This window comes from Carcharhinus amblyrhynchos, chromosome 6 (genome assembly GCF_965287045.1).
Source record: "Carcharhinus amblyrhynchos chromosome 6, sCarAmb.v2.hapA, whole genome shotgun sequence".
NCBI lineage: Eukaryota > Metazoa > Chordata > Chondrichthyes > Carcharhiniformes > Carcharhinidae > Carcharhinus > Carcharhinus amblyrhynchos.
Genome location: NC_137329.1, coordinates 71,847,886 through 71,868,499, shown reverse-complemented (window position 1 = coordinate 71,868,499; position 20,614 = coordinate 71,847,886). Strand labels below are relative to the sequence as shown.

The window sequence follows — 20,614 nt, the reverse complement described above, 5'->3', positions numbered from 1 at the left end:
AATATGAAACTTAAAGCAAATCACAAGTCAATAGACAATGAACGTGCTAATCAAGAACCATAGAATCGGTGCAGTGCAGGAGCCATTCGGCCCATCGAGTCTGCATCAGCTTTCTGAAAGAGCGTGATACCCAGTCCCAAACCCCATCCTATCTCTGCAAGCCTGCACATTTACCATGGCTAATCTGCCTAACCTGCATATCTTTGGACATTAAAGGACAATTTAGCATAGCCAATCCACCTAATCTACATATCTATGGAAAGAAACCAGAGAACACAAAGGAAACCTATGCAGACATGGAGAGAGTGTGCAAATTCCAGTCACCCAAGGCCAGAATTCAACTCTGGTCCCTAGTGCTGTAATGATGTAGAGATGCCGGCGCTGGACTGGGGAAACTTCCACATACCTGACGAAGGAACACCGTTTCCGAAAGCTTACGGGTTTACTATCAAATAAACTGGTTGGACTTTAACCTGGTGTTGTGAGATTCCCTCGTGCTGTAAGGCAGCAGTGTTAACCAGTGTTAGACAGGAAGATGATTGAAAAACTATTGCATTTCCACTTTCTCAGCGTAAAAGATGTACTAGAACAGCTCAATCAATGAAACAGTGTGTGAACTACAGTGGGATATCCACTGGCCTTCAATTTGTCCACACAAAAATTTCTGTCACACAAATACCCCGATTAGCTGAAACCTACCCTAGAACCAATCAGAGCACTTCTCTTCACTCTAGGCAATAAGGATAGGCAGCAGTGTGGTGGTAAGGGTCACTGGACCAATAATCCAGAGACCCATCATAATGTTCTGGAGACCCAGGTTCAAATCCCACCATGACAGATGGCAAAATTTGTAATTGATAAAACTCTGGAATTGAGATGGTGAGCAAGGTAAATAGTCCAGATCTAACTGAAATCTGGGCTCAGATCAATAGATTTTGGATCAGTTAGTTAATGGTAGAAGATAGTAGACGGGAATAGAATAGAGTTCAAGTTGGCCACTAACTGAATAGCAGTGCAGCCTTGAGGGTGTGAATGGCCTCCTCCTGTTCTAATCTCCACCCACACCCACCTCCATTCCTCCACCTGCACCCAATACATCATATGGCTTCTGGAGCTGGCCCTTTCCCTTCACCTCAAAACATGTGCAAGTTCCCCAATGAGCAGTGCAAAACAAACGGGCGAAAAAACAACATTAATGAGATTTAGTTTTGTTCTTAATTGCAATATGTTTTGCAATGATGCACCTTCAAATGAAGAGCTGCTTCTTTGAGCATTAAACTGCTCCAGAAAGCTCTGGGGCAATCATTGCACTTCAGTCACCAGGCATTAAAACACTTGAGTGCAGCTACGCTGCACCTCAGACAGGATTGTAAAGAACACACTCAGATTTTAACAGAGTGCCATTAATAATGTTAAACTGTAAATGTGATCGTGCATTAATGCACTTGACGTCAATAAACCAGGTGCAACTTCAGCTTAGCTTGGTTGAAATTTTCTTCTTCAGGTTGTCATTCAGAGGAATGAATGGTTGTTATTGTGGGACCTGTGCATATTAATGAGGCTAATTAAATATTTGAATCAACATCACGGGCTATTAGCTAATGTTACCTACACTGGAACATTCCTCCTGCAAGCAGGGCTCTGATCTCTATTATAACATCAACAGAGAATATTCAGCCTCTTAGAACACATCAGTGGAGAGGGAGAAAGAGGGGCCAGGATTATCTGCCCAGTCGTGGTGGGAGATTAGGCGGTCCAGTCAAAAATCTATTGATTTCCAGCAGGACTTGATGATCCCAATGGCGGGTGAAGCTGGAAGATCCTGCCCAGAGTTAATGGCCGGAATCCTCCACCATGGAGTCTACATTTGGTGGATGTAGCAGAAATGGGAGTGATTACCGCTGTGAGGGTGGGATGACTGACCACATCGTGAACTTGTGCCATCCAGCTCATCACATGTGCATCCATGAGAAGCTCACTGAATCTTGCAGCAAGGGCAAGCAAGAAGTCATTGTCCCCTTTGTTACCTTATGGGATCAAAGATCCAGATGCCACATTTAAAGGACACTCGAACAACCTGCACTATCCCCTCCACCCTTTCCCGCTAACCCCTCCCCCCCACCACCCAGTCTCAAGCTGACACTTACTCAGACGTTCCCCAAAGAAGACAATGTGGTGGTAACTCACCATTAATCACAGAAGAAGTCTACCTCACCAGAGGCACGCCACTTGCACAAATAGGAACTTAAGTGAACGGGGAATTTAATTCAGATGAGACAGCTTTTTAAATGCATGCATGAAATGCTAATACATGCAAAGCAGCAACAGATGGTGAAATTTGAATTCCATAAAAAAAATCTGGAATTAAGAATCTACTGATGACCATGAAACCATTGTTGATTGTTGGAAAAAACTCATCTGGTTCACTAATGTCCTTCAGGGAAAGGAAATCTGCCGTCCATAGCTGATCTCGCCTACACGTGATTCCAAAATGTGGTTCGACTCTCAAGTGCTCTCTGAAATAGGGGACAGTTAGGGTGGGCAATAAATGCCAACGCCAATATCCCTAAATTAATTTGAAAAAAAGTAACTTGGTACATGTAAAGAGTTTTGGGTGACCTCAAATTCAGAGGAGAGAACATGGGAGGCCAGCCAGGAATGTGCTAGAATATGCACGTCAGCTTTCAGCAGCACAGAGCTAAGGCAGGACGTAGCTGGACAATGCCTCAGAGGCTGAAATTAGCAGTCTTTGCAAATGATGTGGAGATGCCAGCATTGGACTGGGATAAACACAGTAAAATGTCTCACAACACCAGGTTAAAGCCCAACAGGATTATTTGGTAGCACGAGCCACTAGCACATGGGATGCATCAAATCTGGCTCACCAAAAACTGGTGGCGTCCGACAAACAAACATTCAATTTTTAAGCAGACCAGGCAAGAAGTTTAAATGGGTGAAAAAAAGTAGGCTTTGTTTGGGGAATTGCTGCATTGGCGCAGTGGCATGTGTCTCTTTATTCATTCATAGAACGTGCGCATCGCTGGCTGGGCCAGTATTTATTGCCCATCTCCAACTGCCCTTGAGGGGGCATTTAAGAGTCAGCCATGTTGGATCTGGAGTCACATGTAGGTCAAGCTAGGCAAAGACAACAGATTTCCTCCCCTAAAGGACATTAGTGAACCAGATGGTTTTTTTTTAAAAAGGCAATGGTTTTGCAGTCACCATTAGACTTTTGATCAATTCAAATGTCACCATCAGCCGTTTTGGGATTCAAACCTGGGTCACTAGAGCATTACACTAGGTTTCTGGAATGCAAGCCCAATGACAATATCACTACGCCACCACCTCCCCAGTTATCTGCCTGACATTCCGAGTGGTCTGGCCACACTGACCCCACCTGAGCTAACTCGGAAAAGCTTTGGGAGCTGCTCCTTGCCTCTCCTTCCTCTTGCTCCAAGTGGTCAGAAATGCAGCAGAAGATTGCTGAACTCATCCAGGAAAAAGCAGAACGCAAGGGGGTAGAATATTTAGCCATGGGATCAGGACATATTCATACTAGAGTATTTGATGCCACTGTGGTCACACAAACCAAACTAAATTCAAACACTGCACTTGATTCCCAAAAAACTTTCAAATCCCATTTGTTTTACATCATTTCAGCTTGATTGATCTCTTCTCATTTTAAACAGGATGTGCTGATGTAGGGAAGTGGGGGAGCCATGAAGGAATTATTAAACCCAGTGTGAGAAGTGAAATAATATCAGCAGAGACATAGCAATTAACCTGCAATCATACCATTTGGCTTTCACGTGCCCCTACTCACTGAATTAAGGAGACGTCTGGATTTCTTCCCCCACCACCCACTCTCTGAACTCCAGCATGTTCCCAGTCCTAAGACTGCTGGTTTTGAGCCACTATACCTCTCTGCTCGAGCTGTATTGAACTTTCCTCTCGGAGATCAGCTCAAAAATAATTGGAAAAGCAATTTTCCTTTTGTTAAAAGTTCAATCATTTTGAATAAACAAAATTAATTTTGCCCTTATCCAACAGAAACTATTAGCAGCCGTCAGGGAACTGTTCATATATAGTCATTCTGTTCAGTGAGAAAAATGGAACAGAATATTAAGGGCCCCAGGAGCAAATATCTTGAGTATATTTGAGAACTTTTAATACCTTATTGATCTGCATCTCCTAGCACTTTAAATTGAATCTTTGATTAACAAATAATGACAAGGCAGAATTTACTGCATTTATTTAATTAGTGGAACATTTTGTGTCTTCATTATCAGTTGTAACTTGGCATTTTTTTCTGGCTGGGGCGAAAAAAGTGCTTGTGAATTTTACCCACATTTTCTATCAGCAGCATGGACGAAGGGCTGCCTGGTCACAACAAACAGCCATAACCCCAATATGAGCCATTGGATCGAAGTAAGAGTGCAGTCAATATTGTGTTAAGTGTTGCTCCAAATTGAGTCATTTTACTCAAAGCCCTTTTACATATTTAAGGGGCTTTGATCCCCTTAGTCTGGATTACATTTAAACTCAGAACCTAAGGAGCTGCAAGTGGAATTCTGAGTCCTATTGTAGCATTATAAGATTGTATAAAATGCCAAGGGCTTATGGCCACAAGGGAATAATTTTATCCTCAAACTGTAAATTCTGTACCATTTCATAATGCCTTGATTTTAAAGTGTGTGTGTGCTCTCACTTTAGTTTGATAAAATTGTAAAACCTGTTATGAGGGACATAGATAGGGTAGATAAAAAGTAGACGGGGGGTCAGTAACCTGAGGCATAGATTTAAGGCAAGGGACAGGAGATTTAGAGGCAGTTTAAGGAAAAATATTTTCATCCACAGCATGGTGGAAATCTGGAACTCACTGCCTGAAAGGACAATAGAGGTGGGAACCCTCACCAACATTAAGTATTTCGATGAGCTCTTGAATGCCGTAGCATACAAGGCTACAGACCTAGTGCAGGAATATGGGATGAGAATAGGGAGGAGCTTGATGGCTGTTGTAGAACATGATGGGCCAAAGAGCCTCTGCTTTCTGCTATAAGAGCTCTTCAACTCTAATGAGCGCTATATAAATGTAGATTGCTGTTAAGGTGTAAAGTATGTGTCTGGTGATGAGATGGTGGCGATGAGTGACAGAATTTACTCCCAATGAGCTAAAATGGCATCATGGACAAATCGATAAGGGAGGAGCTGCAGGAAGAATCAGAATGATCAGGCAAACTGATAAAACTCCGATTACATAACTATTCAAAAGCCACTTCTGAGAAAATGGTCTCAGACGTCTTGTATTACATGGAGACCACTCATGATGACACTGCTACCAGTCTGCCCATTACATGCACAATTGACAAAAATGACAATACCCACTGCCACCCCAGGAAAGTGAATTGAAATGATCAGGTTCACAAGCAACGACAAAGAACCTATGTTTTTTGTTAAACTTTTAACAGGTCTGCTTGTCAAAGTTCTACAGCAATCTGTAACTTTGAGGAGAACTCCAATCTTCCTACTGCTTCAGCAGTTCCTAACTGTGGAGGAGGATTTGCTTGGGGGCAGGGAAATATGGGTACTATAATGGTTAAATAGTCCAATCTTGCAGTCACAGACTTTGCCACAGGTAGCAGGTGGTGTTTGATGAGTGACACTCTGGATTCTGCTCTCTCTTTTCACCGTTTACACTTGGCTTTTGTGTGCCCTACCCAGTGATGCTAGAGGTGATTGTTGCCTTCACAGCTGCTTTTTCTCCAATTTGTACATTCTAAGGCAAGCAATTTCCACGTGTCGATGGGGATGTTGCACTTAGGGAGGCTTTCAGAGAGTGTTCTTGTAGCGTCTCCTCTGCCCTCCTAGTAATTGCTTGCCACTGCGTAGCTCAGAGTAGAGCACTTGTTTCGGAACTCTTGTATTGGGCACGTGGACAATCTGACCTACCCATCACAACTGGTCAAGTGTGACCAGTGCCTCGATACTGGGGGCTTTGGCATGGGAGAGGACACTCACATTGATACCCTTATCCTGCCAGTGGATTTGCAGAGTCAATGTTGGTAATACCTCTCCAGTGATCTCTCCAATGCTATACATTGTCCATGTTTCTGATCCACACATGTGTGCAGGCACCATAGTTGTTCTGTAGACTGTGAGCTTGGTGCTGGTTTGATGTCTCAGGTTTTGAATACACTGTCCCTCAGATGTCCAGTAACATTGTACTAATGGGAGCCAGACAGGGACATACAGGAAAGACCTGTTTCCCCTAGCTGAGGAATCACTTATCAGGAGCCATAAAGATTGGTGGAAGGACTAGAGGGGACATGAGGAAAACACTTTCACCCAGAGTGTGATGGGTATCTGGAATTCACTGCCTACATATGTGGTTGAGGCTGAAATGCTCAACTTACTTAAAAAGGTACTGGGATCTGTATCTAAGTGCTGGAAACTGCAAGGCTACAGACCAAGCGCTAGGAAGTCAGGGTTAAGATTTATTTCCCTTTTTTGGCTGGCAAAGACACAATGGACTATTTTTGCACCGTAACCTTTCTATGGTTCTACAGGAACAATGGAACTCTCAAAGTCAAAAGGTTGATAAATTTTTGTCACATGAATGTATCAAAGGATTTGTAGCAAGGCTGACTAAATGGAGTTGAGGTGCAGAACAGCCATGATCTAACTGGATGACAGAACAGGCTACAGGGGCTGATGGCCTTCTTCTGCTCTTGCGTTCCTCCAATAATATCAGGATTCAAGAACCAATGAGGTACTTGATGCTGAGAAACGTTGAACAAAATCTGAGAATCTGGTTGCAGTGAAAAGTGTGGCAGTTTCTGAGAGGAAATTGTGCGAGTGCTGATTGAGCTTGGAAGCCTATTGCTTGGATTCAGTTGTTTGATGTGGAAGTGTTAATTTCAAGGCATTAATATTGCCATCGTTTAAGGGCACAAGACATGGATGGAAAGGGAGAAATTATTACTGTATTAATGGATACAAAGAACTTGCATTTATGATGGCAGTCCATCACTTCCTCAGCCTAAAGCATTTTTCATCGAGTGAATCATTATTGACATGTGGTCAATGTTGCAACATAGCAAACACTGAAGCCACTTTGCACACAACCAGATCTCACAAGCAGCAGTGCAATGAATGACCAGATAATCAGTCCGTTTGAGGAACGCATCAACCTGGATGCTGGAAGATTTTTCACCACAAGATGCCTCAAATCCATACCATCATAGATGAGGCATTAAAGTGGGGCTCTGCCTAAAAGAAAGCCAATCTGACAAAGCCTTTGCCTTGGTGGATTTGTGCTGTTGACAATCTGGTACATGACAAAAAAGACATAAGCCACATACCATATTATTGGGCTATCCAACGGTTTTCACCCACATTCTACCCTCCCCAAAGGTGAGCTCATCTAAAATTCTGCTGCCCATGTCCTAACTCACAACCAACTCCCCCCCATCACCCCTGCGCTTGTTAAGTTTACACTGGCTTCCAGTCTGGCAATACTGCAATTTTAAAATTACATCCTATTCGAATCCCTCCTTGGCCCTGCCCTACCTCTGTAATCTTCTCAAGCCCCACAGCCCTCTAAGTTACCCATTCTCTTCCAATTCTGGCCTCATGATTTCCATCACGCCAGCACCAGACGCTGTGTCTTCATCAGCCTGGGCTCCAGCTCTGGAGTCTCCTTCCTAAATCTCTTTGCCTCTCTACCTTCCTTTAAGGCTTTCCCCAAAATCTACCTCTTTGACCAATGGTTGGTGCGCTGTCCTTGCAAAGTTGTGTTAAAAACCACCCCTGTTAAAGGGATATTTTAAGGACAAATGCAAACTGTTATTACACTAATAGGTTCATTCACAAAGGCTGTTACACAAATACAGAATAGCACTTGTCATAATATAGTCCCATGTGGATTAGAGTGTCAATGGTATAGGTTGCAGAGCTAGGAGGAAGGGCAATAGAAGCATTTAATTATGAGGTTAAGGTGTAAATTGGAAGGGTTGTGGAACCAATAGAAATCACTGTGAATGGGGTTCCTGGGTGTTTGGGATACAGCGGTACAGGCATCCGCATTGTAGCTACAACACCCAACTGCAAAGACAAAATGCTGGAGAATCTCAGTATATCTGACAGCATCTGTGGAGAGGGAACAGAGCTAATGTTTCAAGTCTGGATGACAAAGATTACAGCATCTGCAGTAATTTGTTTTTAGCATATTGCCAAGTCCCTTTTGATTCACTGCACATGACATCACGAGATAGGGTAATTGGGAAAATCCAGTGTCTCTCTACCCCCCTCCCCCATCATGCAGAGAAAGCTCGAGAGGTCATGATACTTCTGTTGTCTGTTGAGCGCAGTACCAGCATTAATGCCATAGACAATGGAGACTTCATTCGCCCAAGCCACAGTACAGCAGGAGAACCTCACTCCCCAATAGTATGGCAGTGGCCTTGTGGTCAAGATTAGAATGGGCAGCCATGGCAACATTCAATATGCTTGGAGAACACAATGGAGCCACAATAATGGGGTGTGTGCGAGTTCCCGTGTCCTCTGAAAACACTTGATCCCCTGATCAATATCAGATTTGAATTTCTGTAGAGCACACAATTAAATGCACTGGGAGAATTTGGAATGAACAACCCCAACATGGTCCCTGAAGAAAATTATCTTTATCTTCCCCAGTGTTTCTAAGTTCTGTTTGGGAGAGGCAGAAAGAGTCAGAAATTGGGCAATTGATCTATTTTTGTTTTAGCTCTTTAATCCACCGTCCTTTACACATGTCTACTTTTACATACCGCTTCACAGATACTAGAATTGACTGGATTAAATATTTAAGGAAAAATGTATTTATTAAAATCCACCTACTTCTGAAAGCACTGTTCCATCAAGCGATTCATAATATGCTGCATTCAAATTTAAATTCATCTTCCTGGATAAACCTACTGTTTCAACTTAAAGATTCCATATGCTGTCTCTTTAATGTGTCAGCGCGTTTCAATTTGTGAAGTAAAATGAAAATAGGTCAATATCCAAACAAGCCCACCAGGAGCAGAAGTTCTTCGCTTGCTGTTATTAAATTTTTTGCATGTATTGCTTTTTTCTTGCTGTTAACTATGTAAATACAGCTGATGCGTTAAAGAGGGTGTACATGTGTGAGCTACCCGGTGGTTTAGTGAGAACAGAGCTCCCAGCTCCATTCGTCGTGATTGCTGCAGGAATCAGTTGCCAACTGTGGTGCAACTGTATTCTTGGAGGTTTTGTCACATGATCACCTGCTCCCCCACCCCCCGACACCCCCTTCCTCTCAGCAGGCCAAGTGAAAAGCAAACAGATTCTTGTCACCCAGTTGGAAAGACCTTGACTATCGAAGAACTTTTCTTTCAAAACTGAAAATCCACATTTTCGCATCTCAACAAAAGTGTTTGAAAGAAAACAGGAAACTATAAGTTTTTTTTTGTTAATGCTCAGGTAGCTCACAACAGTCCCTCAGAGATTAAGATTGTGTTCCCGGAGACTCCCGGGGAGTTGGTGACCCGATGGTGGTGGTTCACTAGTCGGGCCAAGTAGCTCTGGACTAGATAAGAGTGCCAGGATGTGACTGGCTGATCACTAGAGTGACATCTGCTGGAGACTGCATGTACTGAACATGGAAAGAAAGGCCATCCATCTTTACCTTTAACCAAGAGGTATTCTTTCACTCGTTACCACCTGTCAAAGGGGCTTGCAGCGAGCACTGGGGATCTGTTGCACAAATGTATTCGCAGTGTTTATTCCCTTGGGCATCCTTTCATCATTTTCCCCAAAGAATTGAAATGTCCCTTTATCTGCACTAGTTAATTCCTGTCAAATAACTGAACCAGTAAATAAACTGAAGTGGATCCATGATGGTAGGCCACACAGACACGTTATTCAAAACGTGCAAAGCAAGGAGTTCAAAACAGGGAGAGAAATTTCACAGTGATTTGGCTTCAGGTCTTCCTTGTGGAATTTCTACAACTCCTCGCTACTTTCCGCTGAGCTCCCATCCTTGCAAGTGGCAACTTTTCAGCCTCAAAGAGGAACTCCAGAAACGGGCATTTGGCCCAATGTTTCTGACAGCACACAAGCCTCCTCTCACCCTAATTACCTCAATGTGTCCCTCCTGTTACTTCCTTCGCCCTGACGCTACATTAAGTCACCCCTTAAGCACACTAACGGTGTCTGCTTCTCCACTCCATGTGGCAGCAAGTTTAACATTCTCAACACAGGGCGAGAAATTCTTTTGTTTGATCTGCTATTGTATAGTTATGCAGCCTTTTTCTGCTCTCACCCACAGATGAAAACTATTTCTCCACATCCACCCCACTGAACCTCTTTGTAATTTTTAAGACCTTCTATTAATCAATATACTCACATCATACCCCCAACCCCACACAGTCACTACCAGCTTGACTGAGTGGCTCACAAGCTCATCTTTCGATCAGACATTTGTGAGTCCAAGACCTACACTAGGGCCGAGGTCCCATCCACTCTCCATGAACGGTAGGGAGTTCACGCACTGTAATGGCCAACATTCCTCCCTCAATCTATAGTAAAACACACTGAATGGGTCACAGTGGAAGCCTTGGGGAAGGTTTCAGAGGGACTGGAATGATACCAGGAACCATGTACTTTAGGTTTTGGACAGACTGGAAAATCATAGAATCACATTACTGCTACAGTGCAAAGGCCACCATTTGGCCCATGGAATCTGCACCAACTCTCCAAAAGCACCCACTCCATCCCCCTAACCCAACACATTTACCCCATTAATCTCCCTAACCTACACATCTTAGGACACTAAGGGACAATTTAGCATGGCCAATCCACCTGAACTGCACATCTCTGGACTGTGGGAGGAAACCCGAGCACCTGGAGGAAACCCATTCAGACACTGGAAGAACGTGCAAATTCCATACTCATCCGAGGCTAGAATCAAACCCAAATTCCTGGCACTCTGAAGCAGCAGTGCTAACCCATGTGCCATCATTGTTCCTCCGCAAGAACAGGAGGTGAAGCAATGTTTTAATAGAGGTGTTCAAAATTATGAAGGGTTTTGATATCATAGATTGGAGTCAGGGGGATAGGGGACGGAAACCATAGCCAGTGGGAGAAGTAACATTAACCAGGGGACACAGACTGAAGGCAAAAGAATCAGACAGCTGTGATGTGGAAATTGTGGTGGAAGCAGATTCAGTTGTAATGCTCAAAAAGGGAGTTGGGTGTATTCTTGAGAAGGAGTAGAGGGTGGTACTAACTAGATAACTCTTTCAAAGAGCTGGCACAGTCATGACAGGCTGAATGGCCTACTTCAAGTAGTATGATTATCCATCTCACTGCTGTTCGCCCAAAGCAATGGGCTGCCCCATTCAGCTAGATGACCAGCACCATATCTGAAAAGTAATTACGTATTTTGAGGCTACAGCAAAATAGTAGGATGTGATACTGGGCGTTCTCTATGTGACAGTGATCGTTGTGCTGACGATAGATACCTAAGCAAAGGGAAGCAAGCACAGTGTTTGATACAGATGAGGTAATCTGATCTGCTGGAGGTCAACACCAACAACAAGCTGCATTTATATGGCACCCTGAATGTAACTAAACCTCAAGGTGTTTTTCAGTAATGTTTTCTGACAAATATGACACCAAGAGCATCGACATATATTAGGACAGATGATCGAAAGATGCCAGTGTTTAGAAATATCTTTTTTAGGGTAGAGATCTTGGAGGTTGGGGGGCTGAAGGAAGTTAGAGGTAAAGGGAAGGGAAAGACCATGGAGGAATTTAAAAACAAGGATGAGATTTTTTAAAATGGAAGAACGGCCTGGTGTCTCCAGGGATTGATAATCTGTTTTCAGTGTGTGACACTGGAGAAAAATCATTTGAAAAATTTATAGAATCATACAGCGCAGAAAAGGTCCTTTGGCCCATTGAGCTCACACTGACAATCTCCCCATGGCTGCGTGGGTTTCCTCCAGGTGCTCCAGTTTCCTCCCACAGTCCAGAGATGCATGGCCATGCTAAATTACCCCTTAGTGTCGCAAGATATGTCGGTTAGGGGAATTTGTGGAGTTACAGGCCTGAATAAGATGAAAAACCTGGGTTGGTGCAGATTCGATGGGTTGAACGGCCTCTTTTAAAGTTTATTTATTAGTCACAAGTAAGGCTTATATTATCACTGCAATGAAGTTATTGTAAATTTCCCCCAGTTGCCACATTCCAGCCCGTTCGGGTCAATGCACCTAACCAGCATGTCTTTCAGACTTGTGGGAGGAAACTGGGGTACCTGAAGGAAACCCCAGCAGATACGGGGAAAACGTGCAAACTCCAGATAGACAGTGACCCCAGCCGGGAACTGAACCCGGGTCATGCTGCCCCACTCTGCAATGTAGGGGTTCAATGATTCTATATCCCTTCAATGTCTTCATCCAATTTGCTTTGATACTATGATACTGTTTCCACTATCTATCATATAGTGCATTCCAAATCCGAATGAGAAAGCTTTTTCCCTCATGTTATCTCTGGTTAAACACCTTTAAATATTGGTTATTCACCAGTGATTGGAAAGAATCTACTTACATTGTACCTGATTTTAAACATCTCTAACGAATCTTCTCTTAGCCTTCACTGCTGGAAGCAGAACCAGAGGGGATTATAAAGTTTGTACTGACTGCAGAAACAGGGGTTAACCAGTCAAATCATTTCCTACGTGAAGCAGAACGCCTCATCTATTCATCAGAGCAACAATATGAAACGGCTCAGAAACAGAAAGATAAACTGCAAACATATGACATTTATAGTGAGCAATGAACTGTTCTGGGCCTCTTTGCTACAGCATGATCTGTCACCCTTTGAAGAATGGCAGCTTTCTTCAACGAGTCAAACAAACGTAGATGTCACCATCTTTATCGAAGAAAGTGCAAACAAGAGAAGGACAAATACTGAAATATCGCTGGCACACAATGATTCACGAGCTCCTTATTTTAAAAAATCTCTTCCCTTCCTCCGTTGCCAGTTCCAACTGCTTGCTGGAAGATGATGCCATGTGAGCCAGTCACCCTCCAGCTCCTCACCCAGGCCATTCACGAGCCTTAGCAATGAGTGTTGACAGGCATGATAGCTAAATACAATCCAACGACCACCTTTACAGCTGGCTCACTGGGCAGGTGAGGGAACCATAACCGATTTTTCCTCCTTAGTTGTTCTGTGCCAACTGGGATTGGCAAACTCAGGGCAGACAGGTGATCAAAGCAGAGCCCTTCCAGTGGTTAGTATTGCTGCCTCACAGCGCCAGGGACTCAGGTTCAAATCTGCCCTTGAGTGACTGTCCGTGTGGAATTTGCACATTCTCCTTGTGTTTTCTCCGGGTGCTCCGGTTTCCTCCCACAATCCAAAAATGTGCAGGTTAGGTGGATTGCCCATGGTAAATGTGTGGGGTTACAGGGATAGGGCAGGGAAGGTAAGCCAGCACTAGATGCTCTTCGGTGAGTCAGTGCAGACTCAATAGGCTGAATGGCCTCCTTCTGCATTGTAAGGGTTCTACAGAGAGAGGGAGCAAGAGTGAGCGCATGGGGGGGGAAACAAAAATACAACCAGAAGAATGGACACTCGAGGGCAAATAGAAAAATCAAAAAAACATAGAAAGGACATTTATTGCCTCCAGTAGCCTACCTGACAGATATAGTGTGGTGTCACAGAGAACAGATTATCTAATCATAATCATGTTGCTGTTTGTGGAATCTTGCTGTGTGCTAGTTAACTAGTGGCGTTTATTACCAAATAAACCTGTTGGACTGTAACCGGGTATCGTGAGACTTCTTACTGTGCTGGTCTACATTACAATTCAAAAAATTACCTCATTGGCTGTAAAGCCCTTTGCGATGTCCAGTGATCACAAAAAAAGGTTTATAAACGCAAATCCTATTTCATACTGAGGAGTATGATGCTCTCCCTGTAGTGGAATACTATAATTAACTATTGATAACATTCACATCACACAAGTGTCAAACAATGACCATCTCCAGTAAGGGAGGATCTAGCCATTGCTCCATGACATTATATGGCATTAACATCATTGAATCGGCCACTATCAATATCATTGAATCGGCCACTATCAACATCCTGGGCTTACTGTTGACCAGAAACTGAACTGGACTACCCACATAAATACTGTGGCTATGAGCATGGATCAGGAGCTGGGAATCCTGCAGTGAGTAACTTAACCCGACTCCCTAAAGCCTGTCCACCATTTACAAGGCACAATTCAGGAGTGTAACGGAACGCTCGCCACTTGCCTGGATGAATGCAGCTCCGACAACACTCAAGAAGCTTGACACGATCCAGGACAAAGCAGACTGCTTGACTGGTATTCCCCCCGCAAACATTCAATCCCCACCAACAGTATTGCATACTATCAACAAGATGTACTACAGAAAGTCACCAAGGTTCCTTTAGCAGCACCTTTCAAACCCATGATCACTACCATCTAGAAAGACAAGAGCAGCAGATACCTGGGAACACCATCATGCTGACTTGGAAACATATCGCTGTTCCTTCACAGCCGCTGGGTAAAAATCCTGAAACCCCCTCTCTAACCACACTGAGTGTACCTAAACCACATGGATTGCAGCAGGTCCAGAAAGTAGTTCACCACCACCTTGTCAAGGGGCAATAAATGCTTGCCCAGCCAGCGACACCCACATCCTATGAATGACTTTGTTTAAACTGTCACATCTGACATTAGGGTGGTGGAATCCAGGTGAAATTATTCCTGGCTGAAAATGTGTCAGTTTAAAAGAGGACAAGGCCAAGCTATGAAGACAGTCACGTCAAAGCAGTCAACTCTGGGGCAGAATTAGGAATGATCTCTTGGGGATTACTTTACACACAGAGCACCTGCCGATTTACCGACGGGCTCCACTGATTTCCATGGAACTTAAAATTGGATGAAGGACATAATAAAAAGACAGCCAACCAGTTATTGCCCATTTACGACCCGGCTCTACCCCTCATCCTCCAATCCCCTCCTGCTGCTGAAGTTGAAAAAAATAAACAGAATTGTTTGGACTTCGATCTTCACTCATTGATTTACACCATCAGAACCTCCCCACACTACATCACAATCCTCATTACACAATCACCAATCCTTTAAAAAAATAGAATTCTGGATTTTAACCCAAAGCTTGGCCTCATCAAGATATATCACTTCTATCTGGCACAGCTATTCTTGCATATACATTCCACTCCTAAATATCACAGCCACTCTTCAGTATTTTAACCTGGATAAAAGATTACGCATTCACGTTGAACAGCATAAGATTGGTGATGCTTAAAGTGCAAAGAGATAGCTTGGGAAGCAAACCTGTTGCTATCAAGGGAGCTGCCATCTCAGTCTACGATGCCAACTGCAAAGCCTAGTAGCCGTGAGTAAGAAAAAGATTTACCATTGGCAGTATTCATTACAGGCTTTCCATTTAAAAGCAATTCATTGCGTGGGGAATGACAGGAGTTCAAGGGCAATCGTCCTTTCTAAGCAAGTTGGAGGGATTACCTGGACTTTGTGCTAGGACATTCCTTCCCGACCTACCTTTTTTTAAACAAGGGGGAACTCACAGGAACTCAACGGAGACCAGCTTTGTGAATATATTTTGTGTTCTTTCAAAACAAAAATGTGCTTCTATTTATAACAGACCATGAAATAAAACACTTTGCAACAATATAGGTGAAGCGCTGAAGGCTAGGATGAAGAGAGCAGTTTTTTTTCTTCCATGCTAAGAGTTTTAAATACTTAGGAGTTAAGCCATTATTTCTACTGGAGGAACCTGTGGATTCAATGTAGGGAGAGGTGACAGGCACCATAATTAGAAAGAAAAGCAAAAGACAATAGATCTCTAATTAGCTGGGACTCCTGGATCCTGAATGGCAACCATTCTGTGCCCGGGCACTTGGCACACTGGTTGACAGTGCCTTGAAGATGCTGTGAAACAACACAGGATGTTCCTCAGAGACTCGCCTCCTGCTCAGGTAGACAGATGAGGCTGGGCAGCTTTCGAAAGGGATGCATGCACATCAGCAAGTGTTTCTCTGTGTTCACCTTTGTTTCAAGAAAATTCACTTTCTGGCTTCAACTCGCCAGCTAGGGTAGAGATATAATGCCAGTATGACTCCACTTACACACAAGACTCACCCCAATACACAGTCACAGTCTCACACGCACAAACACAGGCAGAGTGCTGGAATAATGTGACTGTGAAACAGCCTGTCTTCAGATTCCCAGCCAGAACAAGCAACCAAAATGGCAAAGTTGGGAGAGCAGGAGACCGGGGGGGGGGGGGGGGGGGGGTGGAGGTGGTGGAGCCAGGGGGCAGGAAAGAGAAAGGTAGTGAATGAGGAGGAAGCAAGGAGAGACAGGGTCTGAGGGAGGAAACAGAGAGATAGGGGCTGGTGAAGAAGCAGGGAAAGACAAAGCCTGGGGAAGAAAGAGAAGGTAGGGGCTGGGGGGGGAAGAAAGAGAGGGGTAGGGGCTGGGGAGGAAGCAGAGAGAGACAGCCTGAGGGAGGAAAGAGAGGGGTAGGGGCTGAGGAAGAAGCAGGGACCGAGGGGCTGGGGAGGAAAGAGAGAGATAGAGGCTGGGGAAAAAATAGGGAAAGAGGGTTATGGGTTACAGAGAAAGCAGGGAAAGAGAGGAGTAGGGTGGGGGAAACAAGACACTACAACTCACTTGCTTCAGCCTCAGTCTCCATCACTAGTTTAGTTGGTCATTGTGAGGGGTTTATATAAAAAAAACTCTCCCCAAGAGGCACAGCTAAGTGGGATACAGTCTGAATGTTGGACACAAACATTTTGTAAAGTGATGTTAGAAAGACTTGCTTCTGCTGCAGTCCCTGAGCAGATCCACAGTCTGTATAGCACGCCGCTCGGCCCATCGCGCCCATGCTGGCCCTTTGCAGGAGCTGGGCAACACTCCCCCTCCCACAGCCCCATCATGTTCGCTCCTTTCAGCACTGATCCCATTGGTGAAAGTTACAATTCCCCCTCCAGCAGTAACCTCCCCGGCACAGGCTAACTGGGGGAAATAAAGCCCATCGCCAAGCCGCGACCCTCTGCTCACCCCGCCTCCGGGAGCGGACATGCACTCGGATCAAACCCCTGCCCGGCCGGCGGCAGCCGCTCTCCCGCAGCAAGGTGGCCGCAGTCCGGGGGAGAGGAGCCGGCGATCCCCGGCCGGCCGGCCCGGCCCGGACACAGAGACGGTCACTTACCCTGAGCACAGCCCCGGCTCCGGGCTCAGTCGCTGCCGCCGGCCCTCTCCCGGACTCTCTCTCTCTCACACACACAGGGTTCCCCGGGAGCGGCTAAGGGCCGGCTCCCCCCCTGTCCCGGTGCTTTGTATCCAGAGGCTGGGGGTGGGGGAGGGTGCAGGGCTCTCTCTCAGTTTGATGGTGGCGGTGTGGCACTGAGGGAGAATGGAGCTCACTCTCTCTCTCTCACATCAGCTGTGTCTGCATCTGAGCCACTGGCAGCAGCCAATCCCAACCCCAAGCCCAGGCACTCCCAACCTGCAAAACCTGGAGCTGTAGGAGTACAGGGATCCGGAATAACCAGGATCTGGACTCATCAGGATCTGGAAAATATTAGGATTTGGAAAATATCAGGATTTGTAATAACCAGGATCTGGAAAATATCAGGATCTGGAATAACCAGGAGCTGGAAAATTTCATTTGATTTGATTTATTATTGTCACATGTATTAACATACTGTGAAAAGTATTGTTTCCTGTGCGTTATACAGCCAAAACATACCAGTTTGTAAAGAAGGAAACTAATGAGTGTAGAATGTAGTGTTACAGTGATAGCTACGGTGTAGAGAAAGATCAGCTTAATGCAAGATAAGTTCATTCAAAAGTCTGACAGCAGCAGGGAAGAAGCTGTCCTTGAGTTGGTTGGTACCTGACCTCAGACTTTTGTATCTTTTTCCAGAAGGAAGAAGGTGGAAGAGAGAATGTCCGGGATGCATGGGGTCCTTAATTATGCTGGCTGCTTTGCTGAGGCGGCAGGAAGTGTAGACAGAGTCAATGGATAGGAGGCTGGTTTGCATGATGGATTGGGCTACATTCACAACCTTTTGTAGTTTCTTGCGGTCGTGGGCAGAGCAGGAGCCATACCAAGCTGTGACACAGCCCAAATGGTCCATCAGTAAAAGTTGGTGAGAGTCAGAGCTGACATGCCAAATTTTCTTAGCCTTCTGAGAAAGTAGAGGCATTTGTGGACTTTCTTAACTATAGTGTTGGCATGAGGGGACCAGGACAGGTTGTTCGTGATCTGGATACCTAAAAACCTGAAGCTCTCGACACTTTCTACTTCATCCCCATTGATGTAGACAGGGGCACGTTCTCCTTTACGCTTCCTGAAGTCGATGACAATCTCCTTCATTTTGTTGACATTGAGGAAGAGATTATTGTTGCCGCACCAGTTCACCAGATTCTCTATCTCATTCCTGTATTCTGTCTCATCATTGTTATCAGGATCTGGAATAATCAGGTTTAAGAATAGAATCATAGAATCTCTACAGTGCAGATGGAAGCCATTTACAGATTTAAAGATGCAGCATAGAAAGCATTCTTTCTGGTTGTGTCACAGCTCGGTATGGCTCCTGCTCTGCCCAAGACTGCAAAAGGTCGTGAATGTAGCCCTATCCATCACGCAAACCAGCCTTCCATCCGTTGACTCTGTCTACACTTCCCGATGCCTCGGCAAAGCAGCCAGCATAATTAAGGACCCCACGCATCCTGGACATTCTCTCTACCACCTTCTTCAGTTGGGAAAAAGATACAAAAGTCTGACGTCACGTACCAACCAAATCAAGAACACCTTCTTCCGTGCTGCCATCAGACTTTTGAATGAACTTACTTTGAATTAAGTTGATCTTCCTCTAGACCCTAGCTATGAATGTAATACTACATTCTGCACTTTTTCATTTCCTTCTCTATGAACGGTATGTTTTGTCTGTATAGCGTGCAAGAAGCAATGTTTTTTACTGTATGTTAATACATGTGACAATAATAAATTAAATCAAAATTTGGCCCATCAAGTCTGTACCGGCCACAATCCCACACAGGCCATATTCCCATAACCCCACATATTTATCCCACTAATCCCTCTAACCTACACATCCCAGGACACTAAGGGGCAATTTAGGATGGCCAATGCACCTAACCCTTTGGCCAATGCACCTAACCTGAATCTTTGGACTGTGGGAGGAAACCCACACAGACACAGGGAGAACGTGCAAACTCCACACAGACAGCGACCCAAGATGGGAATCAAATCGAGGTCCATGGAGCTGTAAGGCTGCAGCGCTAACCACAATGCTACCGTGCCACTTTAATACAGGGAGGAATAACAGGGATCAGGATCTGGAATAACCAGGGATCAGGATCAGGAACAACCAGGATCAGGGTGGGCCGCCAGCCTCCTCCCTGGGAGCCAGCCTCTTCTAAAACAATGGCCCTATGGATCTGTCCCCATGGAAACTGGATGGAGACTGTCCACTTGTGTCTTCCCCTTTCCCCACCACGACCTTTCTAAAAAGTAACTCTAATAGATCGAGGGCGGCTCAATGCAACTTTAGCTATAAAGGCTTTATTGCCAACGGAATATTTATGTACAGATACATAAGGTAAAACTAGACTGCATGTGTAGCTGCTTTTTTGGACTCCCAGGCTTCAACTGCCAGTCCCGCCTCGAACCGTGGCCTGTGCCCTCCTGCTGTTCGGCTCAGCTTCTTGGCAGAGCGATCCATATTATCCTCGCTGATCATGCGGCCCTTGGAACACATACCACCCTTTAAGGGCCACACTACTATAAGCTCATTATTCCTTCTAGATGCCTCCCCTTGAGAATGCAGCGAGGAGCTGACAATCATCACTTTCACTTCAATCATCTGAACCTCTGACTGAACAAGTCAGGATTGTAGTTTACCACTGCTATTCTCCCAATCATTCCCACCCACCTCTCCCCCTCCAGAATTTGCTTAAGTCCTGGTCAGGGCCCAGGTTGCACTTGCAGTGGTAATTGGCCTCAACACCACTAAAGGGTGCAAAGCGAGAGAGAGAGAGAAAACACAGCTGTCCCTGTCCTTGAAGCTAAGTTTAGCTCTCCTGAGGCACAGTGGCTGCAGTACAAAGCTCTCCTAACCTGACACCCATTCATGTGGAGCAAGTGTCATAGCAGGGGAGGAGCAAGTTCAGCTGAGCAAGAGGTAGTGCCCATCTCAACAACATCAATGGTGGATACAATCAACCCAAGCATGCCCAGCAGCCCAGATTGAAAGGGGGAGCTGTGTGTGAAATGAATCTAATCAGATAGATCCCCTGTTCCTCTCAATCCCCATTTTTATAGCTTACAGTTTGATGGTCCAATTTTCATGTGGCTACTTAGTTCGGTTTATTCACCCAGAAGAGTAGAACTCAAATTTTTGACACAGCAATATAAGCTAGGCACAGTCTTTCTAATATAATGACTGTTTGTGGGGGGAGCTCAGTAATCCTCTTGGCTGGGCCCAGTCTCTGCTCATACCTTGCCCC

The 20,614-nt window shown here is 44.9% G+C and overlaps 1 protein-coding gene across 2 annotated transcripts in view; it reads right to left on the bottom strand.

Moving 5' to 3' along the window:
- The window catches only part of LOC145344001 (xylosyl- and glucuronyltransferase LARGE1), a 448,675-nt gene extending 431,156 nt beyond the window's left edge, over positions 1 to 17,519 (bottom strand). For both annotated transcript variants that reach the window (XM_080190638.1, XM_080190643.1), the window contains exon 1: positions 17,292 to 17,519. The gene's annotated coding sequence lies outside the window, so the exon portion shown is untranslated. The remainder of the gene's footprint in view (positions 1 to 17,291) is intronic.
- Between the last annotated feature and the right edge of the window lie 3,095 nt (positions 17,520 to 20,614).